The 16,798-nt window shown below is 42.3% G+C and overlaps 1 pseudogene; it reads left to right on the forward strand.

Annotated features, from left to right (window-relative positions):
- The first annotated feature begins 1,712 nt into the window (after window positions 1-1,712).
- Window positions 1,713-2,542, forward strand: LOC126470958 (uncharacterized; annotated as a pseudogene).
- Window positions 2,543-16,798: the final 14,256 nt, after the last annotated feature.

Raw genomic sequence — 16,798 nt, forward strand, 5'->3', positions numbered from 1 at the left:
TTAACATACTGTATTAACTGTATTAAAGGATTAACTTCGAGATATTGTTTTTATTTAATGAACCATAGGTCTTGTTCAAAGTAAGCTTAAATTAGTTATTTCACTTATTAATCGAAGTGCTATTACTGTGCGACAGCAATATTTTGTTTTATTTTTTTAATGATAGTTTAGGATTTATTTAAATATAATTTTAGTCTTTCCAGAGCTATATATTCACGGCTATGTAATAGTCCATAAGCATGATTATTGCTGTAAATTAAATTAGCTTTTTTACGAAAATATAGAGCGTGTTTATGTTTTGTTTCTTTTTTCAAAGCCAAAAAATGTGTCAGGCTTGTCTAGTTTCCCGGAGTGCCGAGTTATCGAGAGTCCAGTTTTCGGGGCTGTAATGCTGATCATATGACACTAAAATGCTTAAAAAACTTTAAAACTCACTATTTTTCACCTAAAATTTAGAAAATTTTCCGGGGCAAGACCCCCAGTATGGACTACCCCAGTATTTTTTATAAGTCGGTGCCGTTGGTTGGACCCACCACAATTAAAATGCAGTACTCTAACAGGTGTTGAGAGGTGGAGAGTCTTCGACCTCTGGCACCATCTGGGTACACCCTGCATACCAGACATTCTATGCATTTCAATTACAAGACTTATTATGGCCCTCCCTACCCATGGAAAAATACATAAAGCACATTAAAACATCATTTGCTATCTCTGTGATCGAGTTGTTCTTGCAAGTTTTACTACGCCTCTCAATTGGTCTACCCAGTCATTCCTCATATGTATAATCTTGTCTTTATCATTGATGAATAACAATTAATGCGTTTGTATCAGCACTGCAACCACCTTCAGCAAAACCTATCCTTTTAGAGATACAGGTTACCAAGCCTTAATACGTTCACTATTTCGCTGTTGAACGCATAAGCAGTGGCAACTCCCATATAGACACTGTGGAACTGTAGTGCTCCCCTAATTCCACTTGATATTATCTATAACATTTAATGTTACAGTATAAATCCCTAAGCGTAATGACAGTAACCATCCGCCAGTTCTTGGCGGGTGGGGGGAGGGAGGGGGGACGGGAGATAAAAATCTTTGTACGGAAATGTTCGCTTCACTGTTTCAGCAGCATGCTGTTTGGCTGTTGTCTGCAGTGCACATATAGGGAGCTACACACGAGGCTGCAAGGGAGAGGGTGCACTGCTGCCTCTGCATTGCGGACCAGAGCTAGTTGGTGGTAATTAATATTTCATGTGTGTTGTGGTTAGCCGTGTATCATTTTCTTGAATGATATACAGTGCGGCACTGGACTATGATCCTACTTCCAGAAGATCTATTTCATTTATTTTTTGGTTCTTTTATTTTACAGAAAAGTTCTTACATCACCGAAAAATAAATTCTGTATCTGTACTTAAGTTTTCACAGATTTAGATGACATATCAAAATGTACTTTAGAATAATACGACATAATCCTTCAAGGAAATGGACGAAAAGTGATGGTGCAAATATCATAAAAGGCATACAAGTGGAGTTAAAGCAAAATCCAACAGTTTGTAGTAATGAATGTTTCGTTCACTGTTACACACATCGACAGAATTTAATAATGTGAAATGCAGCAAATGTTACACGAAACGCAAGAATATTTTTCTGTAATATTCTGGCTATTACAGTATTCTTTTTTAAGAACACCACACGTGTTCATTCTCAAGAAGCATATGGACCACAGAATTCCCCAGCAGTCCTCTACAGGATGGCACTTCAACATATGGATCACAAACAGGGTTCATGGAAATTTGCAACGTTTAAAAAACAGCCGTACTGGAATTCAGTCAATATCAATAGCAGATCAAACCATTGCAGAAGCCACAGGAATTTTCAAATACTTGAGTGAAGATAATTTCAAGTTTTGGTTAGAGCTATTTCATAAGATTATGCCTAATTTTGAAATAATCTATAAGCAAATACAATATCGAGAAATTAGTGTGTTTAAAGTTAATGATTATATTAAAAATATTCAAAACTGCTATTTTGGAATTAAGACACTCAAATCCTTCAAAGACACTCATGGCAGAAGCTAAGGAAATGTGTGGGTGTATAAGTGTCGATATAACGGACAGATATTTTTCCACGAAACACTTATTATGCGCTAAATTCAACAAGAAATCCTTCACTACTTTTAAGAATGAACATCCTACACGACAGACAGTACTTACCACTCAAGTACATCCCACGGTTAAGAAAGGAAAGCTTGGAACTAAACTAAAATTATATTATAGGTCTGATATTCGTGAATATTGCAAATTAACTGAGCTGCTGAAATATATGTTGGAAAAAAATGTAGACAATGGTCTAAGTGAAATTACGAAACATAAAAATTCTCTTGACGGATCCCATAACTACATCAGAGGCAGATCGCTGCTTTTCAACATTGGAATGCATAAAAACTTTTCGGCAAAGAGCTATGAATTTGGAAAGACTAATTGCGCTTGCAATGCTTTCAATGGAGAAAAATTTCCCCAGATCTTATCCAGAGATCAATAAGTAAATTGTTGATTTTCTTGCACAAATTAAAACGAGAAGAAAGGATTTCCTTTCTAAATGAATACGCCAAGCTTGAACCTTAAAAATTCAGGTTAAAATAAGTAAAAAACTTTTAACTTCGTTCTCTTAGGATTTTATCAGTACTCTGAATAAATTTTCTTTTCATACGTGTTTGTTTCCTTGGACACAATTTTGAAACAAAACTAAAAACATTTCTGGAGCAGCGGCACCCCCTGACTCTAGCTACGAGCTGCCACTCCCAAGGGAAGTTTTTCACATCATATTATACTCTCTCCTAGCGTTCTGAGAGCCCAAAAACCTTCTATATGCAGTGCGGTATGTCAAACTAACTGCTGACAGCCGCATGCGTTGAACCCACGTGTAGCAGGCGAGAGGGCGGAGCTCCTAGCGATAAGCCGACTTTAAGCGATGGCTGACTTTAACATAGGCAGAAGCAGAGACTGCCGGCCTAGCCAACCCGGCACATGTAGACGCCAAGATTGCCACCAGACACACGAGTCCGGCCTCTCTGCTGCGCGCGGACCATTTACTTGCAGCGCTCGTGGCATCGTAGAAACATACATTTGCTTCTGAAGTTTTATAACAATTGCTTCATTGTTTCCCAGATTTCATGGGATCGATTAACATAAAAATAGTAAGATTAGCTGACTCATGTCACGGGGAAGCTGAGAGGCTAAATGTAGTGTTTTAAATTTTAGTTTTTATTTCAGTAAACAGTCTACAGCTGGGCTATGTACAAGTGATTCAAGATAACATGAATGTTTACCAAAAAGCATCTCACTTCTTTTAAACGTCTGCCTACTTTGGAAACTGTATGTTATTTACATACCGCATGTACACTGATGGAAAAAAATCGCACCAAGAAGATGTCGTGCGACACGAACGGATTGGTGGACGTGTTTCTATATGTGAAAGATGTTCTCCACTCAGATTTCTTGCCAGTCGCATAAGAGTTGCGCTAGTAGCGCCACTATCGGGACGCAAATCAGGTTTGCTTTAAATACACACTGTAACGGTCGTGAGCGTTAGTTACCTTTGAGGTTGGTTGGTTGGTTCAGGGGGAGGAGACCAGACAGCGAGGACATCGGTCTCGGGAAGGATGGGGAAGGAAGTCAGCCGTGCCCTTTCAGCGGAACCATCCCGGCATTTGCCTGAAGCGATTTAGGGAAATCACAGAAAGCCTAAATCAGGATGGCCGGACGCGGGATTGAACCGTCGTCCTCCCGAATGCGAGTCCAGTGTGCTAACCACTGCGCCACCTCGCTCGGTGTCACCTTTGAGATGGGACGTGGTGTGTAGATATTAGTCAAAACGCCTTTAAGGCGACAAAGACGCCATTATCAACAACTCACTGAGTTTAAACGACGTCATGTGAGAAAGTTACGAGAAACTGGATGTTGCTTCTGAGATATTGCAGAAGGACTTGGCAGGAATGTAGTCACTGTACATGATTTCGGCAGCGGTGTTCACGAGAATGTACGGTCTCAAAAAGACCGGACTCTGGACGGCTACGTGGCACTACCGAGAGGGAAGAACATCGTGTTCGGGGTATGACCACAGTCTAATATGTACAGTCGCGACACACTGCTGTCACTTGTTGTGGCTTATTCGGCACCTCAAATAACGTAGGAACTGCACTCCAACCAATGTCTTCTTTTCCGCGCTCATGAACTGGTTTGACTCGAAATACACTCCTGGAAATTGAAATAAGAACACCGTGAATTCATTGTCCCAGGAAGGGGAAACTTTATTGACACATTCTTGGGGTGAGATACATCACATGATCACACTGACAGAACCACAGGCACATAGACACAGGCAACAGAGCATGCACAATGTCGGCAGTAGTACAGTGTATATCCACCTTTCGCAGCAATGCAGGCTGCTATTCTCCCATGGAGACGATCATAGAGATGCTGGATGTAGTCCTGTGGAACGGCTTGCCATGCCATTTCCACCTGGCGCCTCAGTTGGACCAACGTTCGTGCTGGACGTGCAGACCGCGTGAGACGACGCTTCATCCAGTCCCAAACATGCTCAATGGGGGACAGATCCGGAGATCTTGCTGGCCAGGGTAGTTGACTTACACCTTCTAGAGCACGTTGGGTGGCACGGGATACATGCGGACGTGCATTGTCCTGTTGGAACAGCAAATTCCCTTGCCGGTCTAGGAATGGTAGAACGATGGGTTCGATGACGGTTTGGATGTACCGTGCACTATTCAGTGTCCCCTCTACGATCACCAGTGGTGTACGGCCAGTGCAGGAGATCGCTCCCCACACCATGATGCCGGGTGTTGGCCCTGTGTGCCTCGGTCGTATGCAGTCCTGATTGTGGCGCTCACCTGCACGGCGCCAAACACGCATACGACCATCATTGGCACCAAGGCAGAAGCGACTCTCATCGCTGAAGACGACACGTCTCCATTCGTCCCTCCATTCACGCCTGTCGCGACACCACTGGAGGCGGGCTGCACGATGTTGGGGCGTGAGCGGAAGACGGCCTAACGGTGTGCGGGACCGTAGCCCAGCTTCATGGAGACGGTTGCGAATGGTCCTCGCCGATACCCCAGGAGCAACAGTGTCCCTAATTTGCTGGGAAGTGGCGGTGCGGTCCCCTACGGCACTGCGTAGGATCCTACGGTCTTGGCGTGCATCCGTGCGTCGCTGCGGTCCGGTCCCAGGTCGACGGGCACGTGCACCTTCCGCCGACCACTGGCGACAACATCGATGTACTGTGGAGACCTCACGCCCCACGTGTTGAGCAATTCGGCGGTACGTCCACCCGGCCTCCCGCATGCCCACTATACGCCCTCGCTCAAAGTCCGTCAACTGCACATACGATTCACGTCCACGCTGTCGCGGCATGCTACCAGTGTTAAAGACTGCGATGGAGCTCCGTATGCCACGGCAAACTGGCTGACACTGACGGCAGCGGTGCACAAATGCTGCGCAGCTAGCGCCATTCGACGGCCAACACCGCGGTTCCTGGTGTGTCCGCTGTGCCGTGCGTGTGATCATTGCTTGTACAGCCCTCTCGCAGTGTCCGGAGCAAGTATGGTGGGTCTGACACACCGGTGTCAATGTGTTCTTTTTTCCATTTCCAGGAGTGTATAACGCACAAAACTTCACGTTATTGTGCAAAGAAAGGACATCTTGCAGCAGGCCCTGTCTTCTACTATTTATTAGCCATTCCTTGCTCCTAAAAACGAAAAACAAATTCAGTTATTCGATACAGTTTAGAAAAAATTCGTAAATAAAGAGCGCTCTAATGTGATGTTTCATGCCTCTCAGGGTCCTTAGGAAATCTGAAGAATGACAAATGTGGTGTCTTCTTCCTATTATTACTGCAACTGATTGCGCTACATACGCTGCCTTTCGTAGAAACCATGTTAAAAATAAATATAAACGATACTGTTTACATTTACTGAATACCGTATTCAGCAGCATAGCTTCTCCACCGCTTGGGGCGCTGTTCGCGGTGTATAACAAGAAACCGTGAGAGTGTCGCGACTGTATATATTAGACTGTGGTATGACTCTGGCGCATCGTACTGCATCTGCAGAAGCAATTGGAGCAGCAGTTGGCACCACTGTGACATAACGAACCCTGTAGCGTGCATTCCACTGACCCCAGGCCACCGCCATTTGCGACTTCGTTAGTGTCAAGAGAGAGCTCATTGGAGGTGAGGGTGGAGATCTGATGTGTTTTCTGATGAAAGCCGATTCTGCCTAGGGGTCAATAATGGCCGTGTGTTGGTTAGAAGGAGGCCAGTTGAGGACCTGCACTCTGCGTGCTAGACGCCGTGGACCTTCACCTGCTGTTACGGTCTGAGGTGCGATTTTCAATCGAGCACACATGAGACGTCATCGGATGATAACTCCAGCATCATCCACAAACAGGATTAACCGGCCATGTACTGACCGACAAAGTACAACAGGCATGGAACTCCATCACCCAAAGTGACATCTGGCACCTGTACAATACAATTCATGCACGTTTGCACCCTTGCATTCAACATTCTTGCTGTTACACCCGTTATTAACGTAGCAACACTTCACAATTGCAACAGCGTATCTCGCACTTACATTAATCTGCGATCTTGCAATATTAATCACTGAGACATGTTACCTAGACAAATATATTCCCGAAATTTCATTACTATACATTAATTATTTTTTGATGTTGTGATTTTTTTCGGACAATGTATTTCTTCATCCAGGTGCCCAACCATAATTCTTAAACAGAAAATATTGTTGTTTTAGCTAAACCCAATATTGTGGGACTTCCCCGTCAATGAAATCGAGTCAGAAATATTTATCATCTTAACGCTGGAACTGAGACCTTTTCATTGTTTTGGTATTTTTTTCTGGGACTTGTACGTCTTTGTCATAAAATCTGCCTATCCCTGACAGCACTATTTTCATTCCTTATGCACGGAACTTTATGGTTCAGTAGCTATTGCCATATTTCATTAAGGACGGGAACTGTTTCCTAAACTTTGATCTCTCCATTTGACACAAATGACAGAAAGGCTAAATTTTTAAATGAAATCATAAAATCTTGCATGTAATTTGAGTCAGTTTTATCCTAATAAGTAGCTGTAGACAAAGCATTTTCAGCAAGATGATTAATTATTAATGTCTTAACCTTTGGTCATAATTGCAAAATACAATTACTGTAGTTCAACACTTTACTTATTCTGTTACTTGTATTTATCTTTTACTTCATGAACCACCATCATGGAGTTTTGTTCATTGCACATGACTTCCATGTACTGCAGATATATCGTGTCACCATCTTCTATGTGTCACTGAAACTTACTGTGAAAGGCAGCAATTTGCATAGTTCTTCACCTCAGCTTTAAACACTTCCGTGCTCTGATACTTTATATGCGTTATTAATGTGAAGATGATGATGATATTCCACAGGACGTGATGTGCGCTACAGCCTGGAACCGCGTGACCGCTACGGTCGCAGGTTCGAAACCTGCCTCGGGCGTGGATGTGTGTGATGTCCTTAGGTTAGTTAGGTTTAAATAGCTCTAAGTTATAGGGGACTGATGACCTTAGAAGTTAAGTCCCATAGTGCTCAGAGCCATTTTTTTAAGTGATGTGCACCTAATTATTCGTTAATGATTACCTGTCGTATATTAGGAAGACAGAAGATTATTCATTTCCTGCAATTACCGAAATAGCAAGGCAGTTTCTTTTTTCCGACTCTTTCAAAAATTCCGGTGGGTCAATATCTGATGTTACTAATGGTCGTTTACATCATCGTCCTCCTTGATACAAATTGTTTCGTTACATGTGAGTCCGTGTTTAGGGACACTGTCCAGGTGGCCTAGTGGTTCCTTACCGTGTCTCTTATCATGTACCAGTGTGCTATGAAGCGCGCGCAATCTCGCGTGACGGCTTCGTGCTACTCAACCTCGATATTATTGCACTTGGCGATATCGGAAACACGCGGTGACGCTACAGTAAACAAGTACAGTGGTGACTGAGGAAAAAAGCATCACACTGTCAATGCTTTCAGGTCAAAAATGTGTGTGAATTTCTAAGGGACTGCTTAGGTCATCGGTCCCTCGGCTTACACACTACTTAAACTAACTTATGCTAAGAACAACACTCACACCCATGGCCGAAGGAGGACTCGAACCTCTGGAGGTAGGGGCTGTGCATTCCGTGACAGGGCGCCACAAACCGCGCAGCCATTCCGCGCCGCGCTTTCAGGTTAGTTGTGTGTATAATATAAACCCCAGTTACTCGCTGACTTACTATATGCCAACCTAAGTGTCCTCACTCCCAGGTGCAATAGTATTGTGGTAGACTTATACTGGCTGCCGTTACAGGCATGGCCACTAAGAATCACAAACTGCTTTAACTCGTTCACTCATTACAGGGGCGCTGATACGGGGGCCATATTTTTTTTAAAGTGTATTTAAAGTTGAAGTATGGCAAATATTAGTTGCAGTGAATATGAGATTAAATTTTGACTACCAAACACTTACAGTCATTGTTAGGTTGCGAAATTTGGCAACAGAGAGAAGAAGCACTATGTCTATATGCTGTCGATGCTAAGTTGAGTTCCGGCTCCCTACTTGTTATCGGTTCATGTCGGTACACTTCGTGACGACCTCTAATGTTCACGACTGCTGCCAACTTCAGTGATCTAACAGCTGTAGCGTTATAATTGTGCGGCGAACTTGTGTATCAACTGAAAAAAAAAATAGTGTAACGAACGTGTTTGAACATGGAGATTCTATGATACATTGTCACATAATTTTGTTGTTTCCGTATGTTCTTTTTTTTAACGATAACTGCCGATTATCTGCGCGCACGAATGCCTAAAGTTGTATCTTCCGCCCCTCTACAACGTTGCGACAAAGTTCTCCTTCCTGCTTTCGGCGCCCCTCATACTCCACTGAGGTCGAAGCTTAACTTAGAACCGACAGCTTATACCGACATCGACCGATATCTAGAGAGCCGGAACTATTGCGCCTGAGATCACTAAACCATGAAATTTAAGGAACATGGCTTAAATAACGTAGTGGTTGCCAAAAACTTGAAGGCTTTTAATGCTTTAGACTTTAGAGTGTCTCAGCCTGTCATTTGTACTGATGTAACAATGATATATCTATTACGTAAGTTGGACCTATTTCTAAATGCATAGCAACACTCGGTGACTGTGGCTTAGGGTTCCCGACCAATCTATTAGTTTCTGTTTGTTTGCACGAGGGTCAAACAAGGAACAGAGTCTGTGGAATTTTCAAACGTTCCGTGACACTGACAGCAAGACGGTAGTTGCAGTACTTAGTGTGACTGAGGTTGTGTTGTTTGTCCAGTTCACCTGTCAGGATATTCAGGGTAAGTTTTTTATTTATATTTTGGAAGAACTAACGTTACTTGACAATAAATGTAGCTTTTGTATAATTCATTCACTACTAAAATTAGGTGTTATCATTTAAATATACCATAAATGGTTTAGGATAATGCTGTAAACTGAACAAATGAATTAAAATTTGTGCCGTGGCATCTTTTGTGCCACGGCACAAATTTTAATTAATTTATTTATCTTCCAGCGTTATCGTAGATAAAGATGAGACTTAAATGTCTCGGGGAAAATTTAATCATAAATGTTATGTTCTAGCAGTATTTTAAATGCGTTAAAAATAGGGATAATGTTCCGAAAGACAGACCTGTTGGAAAAAATTACCTTAAGAGTCGAAATATGACTTCAGAAACCAACACTGTTTTTGAGAGAAGTCATTGAAGTACCTTAAGACGCTGCAGGGAATGGAAATTCTGAGATCTGATGCTACAAAACTTTCGAAACTGTTTCTGAGAGAGTACCTGAAATTTGTAACCAGTTGGACATCTCAATCTTGTTTCGCCAAGTACTTCAGATTCAAAAGACCATACCATCCTTCTTGAAGCGTGATCCTGAAGAGTACTACCAGTGGATGGCCTTTATTCCATTTTTAGATTGCTTTATTACAGAGTTAAGGTTAAAGTTTACAGAATATATGAAAGGATATATTTTTTGTGAAAGCCAAATCGCTTGATATTAAGATCTTTATTCCAATTACAAGTTTTAACAGTATCGTGCTGTCATCTTCAAACTGGCATTACACTTTATCAAAATAAAATAGGTAATCGATAATCTACACCAGATACAACCATTTTTTGGGATGACCCAAACCTTTCGGTATATGTTCACATACGTGTGTCGTCGACATTGTGAGAACGAAGCGTAAATACATTAAAACAACTACACTTGGTTTATCATTTATGAAACACAGTGCTCCCAGAAATGCTGCCAAATGAATATTCATTATAAAAAAAGTTATAACTCCAATTTGTTTGCCTTGGAGCTGAACATCCAACAATACACACGCGACTCGACCCGCTCAGAGACATGGACACTCATACTGCTGAAAGATGACATCGCCATCGGAGAAGACATCAAGCATGAAGGGATACAGCTGATTCACAGCTGTCAACGTGTCTTCTATTACTATCACAGGTCCCATACAAGTGCAGAAGAATGTCTCCCACAGCATAATACTGTTCCCACCAGCTTGCGTCCATGGTATGCTGCATGTCTGCGCAGCTTTTCATCTTGATGACGGCGTTTGTGGAGACGACCAACGACCTAGTGTAACAAAAATGTGATTCACCCGGAAGAACCACAGATGGTCGAATCCTGATGGTCTCACGCCCACTCCAATCGTAAATGAAGATGTTGAGAGAACATATGAACATGTAGGCATAGTCTGCTGTGGATCTCCATGTTCAGCAATTTACGATTAACTTTGTGCTCCGAAACACTTGCGCATGCACCAGCACTGTGGTCTTTTGGCAGAGGTGCCACAGGTCACCATCTACCCTTTACAGTGCAGAAAATCCTCCGAACCCACCCTCTGTGAAGGGTCGTGGATGTCCAACCATTTAGCGCCTCCTGATAGTTTCACTGTGTTCTACCTCTTTTCATAAATGCTGACCGCAGTAGCACGTGAACGTTCGACCAGCTTCATCGTTTTCGAGATACTCTTTCACAGGCTCTGCGAAATAATAATCTTCCCTTTGTTACAGTCGCTTATCTCAATGCATATCCCCTTTTGCAACCCATATCTTCGCTAGGGTGATCCCCCATCCGTGTCTGCTCCACTCACAAACTTTTGTTACCACGTCATGTGTCCGCAACGCCACCAGGCGGCATCCAACGTCGCGATGGGCAGTGGTCGTAATGTTTTGGCTTGTCAGTGTTTGTATGCAGCTAATTTTCTGCAGCTGCCGCCACCTCTTGCATCCCAAATTCCATCGTTTGCTGTCGTTCCAATCTCCTTCATTAAGTCCTTTCGCCGCCACTGCTTCTATAGCGTTAACTTTCATGCATCTCGAAGGTCTCCCACATTTTCTTCTTTCATGTGGAGTCCATTACCATATTAGTCTTGGCATTCGTTGTAGGTGACCATTCAGTGTAGACGTTTCCTTTCCACGCAGTATATAACTGTGCTTTCGACGTTCATGATCTCTTTCATTCTGTCATTTCTAACTTGATCATTCCTGGAATCCACAATTCCGTCTTGTAAAAGCCATTTCGACAGCTAACAGGCGGCCTTTTTGCTTTTGAGTTAGTTCCAACAACTCTGCGCCATACGTTACATAACGATTTTTAATTTTGAAAGAATGCTCTATACCAGCAGGTCTGAAATTCGTGTAAGTCTGTATTCCCATCCTCACTCGCTGTATCTACACTACAACAAAATAAGAGAGGCGCATCAAAGCTAGATAGCGTTGTAGTCATCGCATAGTTCTGATTGTGCGAGTCATTGTCGTGCGAAACAGCAAGACACAGATTAATTTACCGATTCACAGGAGTCATTTGCCTGTCACTATCGATGATAAGCAATGGACAGTTGGAGGTGAAGCGAAACACTGGAAAAAGTTAACTATTTTTTATGCTGGAAGCTTCCTAATATACTTAACCCAAGCAGATATAAACATATTTATAGACAGTTTGATGTACACAATAGGGTCAAAAATAGAATGAGTGTTATGCCATCTGAGAAGGTGACATAAGCTAACTATAGCCTTGCCGGACGTTAAAATCAACATACGAGTAATTGAGTGGGTCGCAAAAGCTTCTCCTATATGTTTGCTTGTACGTGAGGCCCGCGATTGTCGTTAGAAAAGTAACCAATAGTGGGAAAGAGACAGGCCCAGGTTAGAGACGTGTAACTTGATATCATGAAAACATAATGGCTGCCACTCGGAAGTAGTAGGTGGGGAGGTGGGGAACTGGGATGATCGAAGAATGTAACGGCCTCGAGATGGGAAGGGGGGGGGGGGAAATCACGTGTGTACCTGCGAAGGAGTGGGGAGAGGTAGTGGAAACGGAAAACATTACTGCCTCACTGATCAATTCATAGCGTTGTCTCGATGAACCGGCAATAATAAGCACTTTTTTCAGGTCTCGTACATTACGTGTAGAATTAATATTAGGAGTATTAAGGTAGGTGGGATAGGTCAATTCGCACACTTGTAAGTGCTGGGGGGTAGATAAGTTTTTCCTCTGCAGGGGGAGGCATTTTCAGTTCTGGATAAGTGCGAGATGCTCATCTAGATCAATACTGATATTGCAAAATATCAGCAGCACTGTTTCAACGTTTACAATTGAAACACAGGTTGCATCTATTGGAAATTCTGACACTACGGTTGTAGTTATGAGTGGTGCTGCCAGGTAGAGAGGCGAGCAATAACATTCAGGAAACATTTTTATTAATCGCGTAAAATCTTATCCGACAAATCGAAATCAAGAGATGCCCCTCCTCCGCACCCTCCTTTCACCGAAAAGTTAACCATACAGTGCAGTACGCAGATTATAGTGACCTCAAAACAGGACTATTAAAAGAAAAGACAGGACATAACTACTTATGCAGAAATCTATCAGACTGAATTCACATTAGCATGTTCCCAATGGCACAATTAAAATACCCTAAAAATCTCAGATGTGTGGTGCCAGTTACATTTATCTCTTTAAAACAATAGCATAACATGCATTATCACTTCAAATACAGTTAGCGACTTAAAAAAAGTCAATCTCAAATAACGGTCAACTGAGGGTTTAAGAAACACAGCATAGTCCAAATAGGGCCACCCAAAATACTCAACATTCAAAACATTTGGAATAAGCATGACCATCAGTTATCACAGACGGATTTAGAAAAATCTACTGCCTTTCGAATGGCAACGTAAGTTTGCATGGGACTGCCATAATGTCACTAATGTATAGAAAACATTCGTAGAAATTAAGAACACAGTCCTCTTTAAGCATGTCAGTAGCGAAGTTTAAAGGACGTCCATTCCATCACCGAGTGCCCCAGACACCGAACAGTTCCTAACGAACCAAAACTAATAACACGTTTGAGCTCCATTTCATATAAGGCAAACTAACAAGGGAACCATGAAACGTACTGACCATGGATTTTGATGAGTCTTAGATACGTTGTTGAGAAACCTGCCCTGAGTACCTGGCTAGCTGTTTTTGATGCGACGGTCCCTAGTTTCCGAGGAAATGGATATTGAAACATTATGCATGTGTTTCCAATTAAGAAGTGTAGTGTAGCATCTGAGATACATGGCTACCAGGGGCTCAAATCCTGCCTATGTATTTTATTCAGTTTCATCATACAGAATATCATTAAATAGTATATGTCAATGAATATACACGTAAAAGAATTCATCCCTAATTTTGATCTCGGTTATGTAATTAATACCAATCAAATCAGTTACCAGTACCAATGGACGTACCATGATAAATCCCTTGCGGAACAAAGAGCGAAAAGCGTTCTTGTTTAGAAAAAAATATCTGAAAAAGATTAGTCCTTTCATCATAGCTCAGTACACTATAACAGGGAAGATATTCACTTACGTTTTATTACGCTCGCAAGAACCATCCCGGAAATTTTTTCCGACAGTTCAGAAAAGAATTGACTCATAAATAAATAAAAAAATTCACGAAAAAAGTTCACAATTCTCCCTACTTACTAAAGACTGTTAGTGAAATCGCTCGGCTGGAACATTCCATAAAAATATTTTAATTCTGCATCAATTTAGTGCAGCTGCTTTTACAGGAATGAACAAATACTCATGGTTCGCACTGAAGTTTACTGAAGAGAATCTTTTTGACTCAAAACGAGATGTGTTTTCCGGTATCTGACTAATATATGTGCCTGCAACTCAGTAGCTTTCATTAAATGTGAGTGCTGTTCTATAAATTTGTGTTTCGATTGCTTCTACAACAAATATCAGCCGGCATTCTGTTTTAAAACAGACAGCGATGCAAGCGATAGCAAGTAAGACGATTCTGTAATCTGTTGCCGCGCGGAGTGGCCACGCGGTTTGAGGCGCCGTGTCACGGACTGCGCGGCACCTCCCGCCGGAGGTTTGAGTCCTCTCTCGACCATGGGTGTGTGTGTTGTCCATAGTATAAGTTAGTTTAAGTAGTGTGTAATTCTAGGGACCGATGACCTCAGCAGTTTGGTTCCTTAGGAATTCATACACATACATTGTAACTTATTCTGTAGCCAACGGAATACACATCTTAACAAAGTTTCGTGTAGTGACTGTTTTATTCATGAAATTGCTGCGGCGAAAGTAGCTACTTTTGAATAATTTTGCATGACATAAACTGTTTAATGATATTCTGTTCGACGGAAAAAACTCCGCAGGTGAGATTTGAACCCGTACCGACAGCACGGCGGCCGTGAATTTCAGACGCATCCCTACGTTCACTTAGCTGAATCATGAGTCAACTTACAGGCATAAGGAGTATGCATAAAGTTTTGATGATTTTCTCGGAACCTAGGAGCTGTCGCGTGAAACGCCGCTAGCTAGATACCCAGGACAGGTCCCTCCACAACATACCTATGACTCATCATATCCGCTTTAACAGGTCTGATAGTCCCCTTGCGAGCCGACACCGACCCAAGATAATATGGCGGCGGCAGATCTTGTTAGTATGTGAAAGTCGTCGGTAGGTCGAGACACGTGGCATGCTCAACCCACCGGCCTCAAGTGTGATGACAGACGATGTTTTCTCGCTGATCGCTCGACAGGGAAGACAACACTCGGAAAGTCGCGCCGTCGGAACGGACCCCGGGAGCGCCACCTCAGTAGTACGAGGTACACTTCTCCAGCGGTACGTGCAGGACGCGCCAGGGCCGTTAGGCGGGTGTTCAAATGGCTCCACTACGTGGCGAAACTGAACCGTCACAAATACACCTGAATGGAGATGAAAGTAGTGTAGTAGAAAAATTAGATCGCGTACTGATGATGACGTAAATCACGAGTATTTAGCATCTATAAACTGCATTTAATGCAACAGTCCACTTCAGATGCTTTCTTTCCCAGCGTAGTGATCTGGAAAGAAAGTACTACATAACGTGGCACGCACATGAATAAAGGTGCAAATCTTTGGTCAGCCTGAGGATTAGTGTTTCTGAAAAGTGTCTTAGAGCTAAATATATGAAGCACTGTGCCAAGTATTGACGATATCCATACCAAGTATGAATAAATAAATAAATTAGTTCTGCGAGGTTCGCAGGAGAGCTTCTGTAAAGTTTGGAAAGTAGGAGACGAGCTACTGGCAGAAATAAAGCTGTGAGGACGGGGCGTCAGTAGTGCATGGGTAGCTCAGATGGTAGAGCACTTGCCTGCGAAAGGCAAAGGCCCCGAGTTCGAGTCTCGGTCCGGCACACAGTTTTAATCTGCCAGGAAGTTTCATATCAGCGCACATACCGCTGCAGAGTGGAAACCTCATTCTGGAAACATCTTCCAGGCTGTGGCTAAGCCATGTATCTGCAATATCCATATAAATAAATTATGGCTTAAATAATTAAAATGTACCAGGGAATAATGTACGTACCCGGGAATAATAAGCATCTTCCCTACAATGACATATCCAGTTTCTTCTTTCTGTTGGCGAGGTTGTCTATCATCTCCAGTTGTGTAACAGACACTGAACGATGAATGGACAATAGGGCTAATCCATTTAGTCTTCTCATAAAGGATAAAATACACTTATCAACTTAATTCACCTGATATAGCAGCATAAATTATTTTTAGAATTTGTAAATATTAGTAAACGATAGTCTAATAACTGCTATTAGACGATAGTCTAATAATTGTTATATGACTTAATGTGAGGCAATAAACCTCAAAACTTGATTGACCTGTTGAATTTCTCAGGTATGTCACTATTCTCTTTAAAGTGGAGATGACCGCTCTTCTTTGACTGTAGTTACAGCAAGTGTGGCTAATATATTCAGAAGATTGTTGATACTTGGGTACATGTCTGTGTTGAATTATTGCAGTACTTCCATCGCAGATGACTGTGTGGAATCTTCTTCCACAGATTTTCTTCTCCATAAACGTAAATCAGGAAGAACGTCTTCAATTCCATATCTTCAATGTAGAATTCAATTAAGGCCTTTAAGTATTTCGTTCTTCAATATTCAAGATTATTTCACTAGGTGAAATCGGTGACGAAAATCCAGACAGTACTTTCTTATATGACTTACACATGTTGTTGGGGCGATCTCTCTCTCTCTCTCTCTCTCTCTCTCTCTCTCTCTCTCTCTATTTACTAAGCTTGTGTCATGGACCTTACGGATATGACTGGGTTGCTGTAGAGTAATATCAATGGAGCTCGTGTCTATTTTCATATCAGGCTTT

This window comes from Schistocerca serialis, chromosome 3 (genome assembly GCF_023864345.2).
Source record: "Schistocerca serialis cubense isolate TAMUIC-IGC-003099 chromosome 3, iqSchSeri2.2, whole genome shotgun sequence".
In the NCBI taxonomy this organism is placed as follows: Eukaryota; Metazoa; Arthropoda; class Insecta; order Orthoptera; family Acrididae; genus Schistocerca; species Schistocerca serialis.